This window comes from Austrofundulus limnaeus, unplaced genomic scaffold, assembly GCF_001266775.1.
Source record: "Austrofundulus limnaeus strain Quisiro unplaced genomic scaffold, Austrofundulus_limnaeus-1.0 Scaffold58, whole genome shotgun sequence".
Lineage (NCBI taxonomy): Eukaryota > Metazoa > Chordata > Actinopteri > Cyprinodontiformes > Rivulidae > Austrofundulus > Austrofundulus limnaeus.
This window is the reverse complement of record NW_013952460.1, coordinates 1,909,305-1,913,454: the sequence shown is the minus strand read 5'-3', so window position 1 is coordinate 1,913,454 and position 4,150 is coordinate 1,909,305. Positions and strand designations below refer to the sequence as shown.

Here is a 4,150-nt window from a genome sequence, read left to right as displayed (position 1 = left end):
TATATAAATAAATTAAGTTGGTTTGAAAACTCAAAATCTGGAGGCAATCTCTTCCTGATAATAAATCAATCAAAACACACATGATTAAACTGATGATAAGGTATTTGAACTCACACAAGGATATGACTGTGAAAATAAGGCTAAAACCTACAGTATACTCTTATTTCTCCTGCCCCTGTAACTACCCCACCATTTTGAAGGATAATGATTATGATATTTCACCACAAAGTGAGAGACCTCTTCAGAAAGTCAATACACCATCCATTCTCACTGATTCTCTTTACGTGTACAAATGCAACATCAATATGCCCATATATTCCGAGGAACTCGTTATGCAGGTTGCAACAGAATTCAGCAGATGACTGGAATTTTGAAACTTGGTATGGTAGATGGATTATAAGAGCAAATTTGCCAAACTGAATTTCCATCAATAAATGAAGCAAAAAGCTCATTTTGCAGTTGCTTGAGAAATGATCCGATGAGTAAGATATGTCACTCCAAGTAGTGGTACATTAGTTTAGCGTAGTTAGCTCCTGAATTTCTCTGATGATAACTTAAAAACTTTTTAAATAAATCGATAGTCATTGGCCACATTTAAGTAGTTCATGTCTAATGCTAATTTTGGAAAACTTTGGTTGTTTGTAAATCTGATTGTTTAGATGATTATGTGATGATTGTTAATGAGTTTTATTAAAGCTTTTCAAAGCTTGATTTGGTTTCTGTGAACCCATTTGACAGAAGGTTCTGCCATTTGGTGATTTTGATTTAGTACACAAACAAAGTTTATCAGGAATCATATGGATTCCTGTTCATCATGGCATAAATTTGCAAGTCAGATTTCCTGTCGCAGGTTTTGTATATCCAGTCTTTGGAGCCAAAATGTATTTGTTACATATCAACTTTTACCCCCTAGATTAGTAACAGTTGGCTTGATGTACTGGGTCAATGAAATGATAAATGGCTTGAACTTACATAGTGCCTTATCAAGTCCACGTGGACCCCAAGGCGCTTTACACTTCAGGCATTCACCCATGCACACACACATTCACACACTGATGGCAGTAACCTACAGCCACAGCTGCCCTGGGGCACACTGACAGGGGTGGGGCTGCCATGCACCGGCGCCACCGGACCCTCTGACCACCATCAGTAGGCAAGGACCATGACCCACCAGTCATTTGCTGGTGTGATGCATATGCGGTTGCAACACAGGCTTCACCTCGACRATAAAACAGGTGTAATAAAGGGGTAATCTGTGTACAATTCATCTTTTTTTCCAGCCCTGTTAAAGAACAACCACCTGCCAGTGTACATCCACGACGCTGCTGTTAGCTTAGCTAAGTGAAATAAGAGCAAGGACAACATCGGTTCAGTCTCTCTTTGCATGATGCGTTATAGAGGCAGGCAGAAAGGTTGGGTGACACAGGTTTGTTCATAATGTGTTTTGAAGTTTTTGCCACGTAAACGTTCTACTGCTCCAGGGTCAAAATAACTCATGAGGCCTCAGCTTYAAAACTCAGACGTCAGGGGTCATTTTGACCCAGGGACAGCTGGGAGCTTATGAATGATTAACTTCATACAGACTGGCCAGCATTCAGGGTGGTGGTAATCTTCTAATGTAAAACCAAATACGCAGATTTCACAATAAGACACAACATTCCTGACTGAGATGAGAAAAAAAGACAATGAATTCACAAATTATTTATTTTATAGGAACTTTATGTAGGTCACTARTGTCTGTCGAGTCACTAATAACTTGTTTTGATTCATGTAACATTTTATCTGACTTTAAACGGTAAAATGCCATTTTCCAACTTGTATTAAACTCTAAGTTTAAACCATTCAGCTAGCCTGAAATCTTCCATCTGGTTCAGCTCCTCATGAAGGTACCTAGTTGTTTTTTGTAAACAGCTGGCTTTAATTTGCCTCAGTGATTTCTTAAAGTGAAACATTAAAATGCTGGGTCTGTTTTAAATAGTTTTGTTACACTTCATTGTGTCACACACAGCAAGAATATCTTGTCTCCCCCACCAAACCCACTTCATACAATACAAAAGTATTTCCAATTAGATTTTAAATGTCATCGCAACTCTTGCCTCCCCAGGCATTATGTGAATTGAAGTCTCCCAGGGTTGCACTTATTATATCTCATTACTGACAGCGCCAGTCACCAGGGACTCCAATCAGACTATCTGAACACTTAAGCAATTGGCTTCTCTCTTACTGACTTGCAGAAATTGATTGGGTTTGAGCTCCCTAAGCACCACTTTATTGTCTAACACAAAATGCACTGGCCAGACATTATATAGAAAACATTCATTCTTTTCATCAACTGATATTTTTACCCAAAGTGAGATGTGAACTACGTTCATTTTTCTTTCATTCAGCATCTTTCTTATTGTTTTAATATTTTGACTTACAGTAACAAAACTGCACTGATAGGATCAGACAGTTTCTTGGATAATATTGGATAGATTTTACGGCCAGCTAGGTGACCAAAGTTATCGCTATTAAAAACAGTAAACATGGGGTGTCTATTGGTCAATGTCAATGTCAATGTCAATGTTAAATTTATTTGTATAGCACATTAAAACAACAAAAGCTGACCAAAGTGCTTCACAGTTCAGTCAAGACATCAAAAAAATAGATGCAAATACAGAAACACAATATATAAAAAAGCTCTAAATGAACCTCCAAATCTTAAACATGAGCAAAAGAAAATAAATGTCTTCAGCAAAGATTTAAAAGCCTCAACAGTTTCTGCTGACCGAATATTAAGAGGTAAACTGTTCCACAGCTTTGGAGCAGCTATTGCAAAGGCCCAGTCACCTCTAGATTTMAGTTTGGATCTATAGGGACATCTAACAGGAACTGGTTGGTAGACCTGAGTGCTCTGACTGGAGTGTAGATGTTAAGAAGATCACATAAATATGATGGGGCCAGACCATTAAAAACTTTAAAAGCCATGAATAAAATCTTAAAATCAATTCTCAGGTGAACAGGAAGCCAATGGAGAGAAGCCAGGACCGGGGTTATGTGTTCATGCTTTTTAGTACCTGTTAAAAGACGAGCTGCTGCCTTCTGGACAGTCTACAGTCTGGTCTAAAGGAATCTCAGGAGGAGCCTAACACAACACATTTGTTCATCTGATTTTAAATGCATTCAGCATTGTTTTATAAGGGTATAACTTTTAATGTGTGGACAAAATCTGACTTTTCCAATTTTTATTGTTGTACAAAGTACCTCAAAGTGATCCTTGAGTAAGAGTACAAGTATCTTACCATTAAATTACATTGGTAAAAGTACCTCCTCTAACAATATTACTTGAGTRAAAGTCTTAAACTATCTGATATTTACTGTACTTAACAAAAGTAAATTTCGGATACAAAATGTTCTTTAGTAGTAAACTTATTAAGTAAAAGTGAGCAGTTACAAAGTCCAAAATRACATTTATTGGGATGTAACCTCCCCAAAAATACTTTTTAAAGACCATAATGACTAATTTTATAATGTTAACAATGGAAACTTTGGGATGCGTTAGACTACCTGCTTCARCTGTTGTCGCGGCAAGATGGGCAGAAAACACGTTGAAAAGGATGTTAAAAAGGCAAAAAGTCTTGCGGGTATGGTCGTAAAATCATTTATTAATGGKCAGACATGGAACAGAAAACAATCAGGAAGTCTGTCGGATGTGGCCGCCCATCTGAGGGCGGAAAAGAAATGTTATTATTATTATATATATACAGTATATTCAGTATATACAGTGCATACTGTATTTGTCACAGTCATCTACTTACTAGAATACATACAGTATGTCTGCTATGTCCTGCTGGAGTGTGAGCCGATTTGTGTCTTACAGGTGTGATGATGGATTATATAAACCAATAMGGTGTCAGAATGGTTTATATTTATATTTCTCATCCAACTACAATTTMATTCCTTCTATGTGGGAGGTTCCATTATAGACATGGATATTTTTTAATTTATTCTTTTTTAACAATATCAAACTGCAATGAAAACAAGCCAAAATGAAACAGGAGTAATGATTTTCTACTTCTTGTAGAATGTAAGTCAGGGGTGCCCAACCAGTTGATCGCGATCGACCGGTAGCTCGTCGGCTGGTTCCCGGTCGCTCACAGAGCGCAACCTT

The 4,150-nt window shown here is 37.5% G+C and overlaps 1 long non-coding RNA gene across 1 annotated transcript in view; it reads left to right on the top strand.

Annotated features, from left to right (window-relative positions):
* LOC106518239 (uncharacterized) overlaps positions 1 to 2,962 on the top strand; it is a 6,428-nt gene extending 3,466 nt beyond the window's left edge. The window contains exons 2-3 of the long non-coding RNA XR_001310290.1: positions 2,488 to 2,491; positions 2,856 to 2,962. This is a non-coding gene — a long non-coding RNA (uncharacterized LOC106518239). The remainder of the gene's footprint in view (positions 1 to 2,487; positions 2,492 to 2,855) is intronic.
* The last annotated feature ends 1,188 nt before the right edge of the window (positions 2,963 to 4,150 follow it).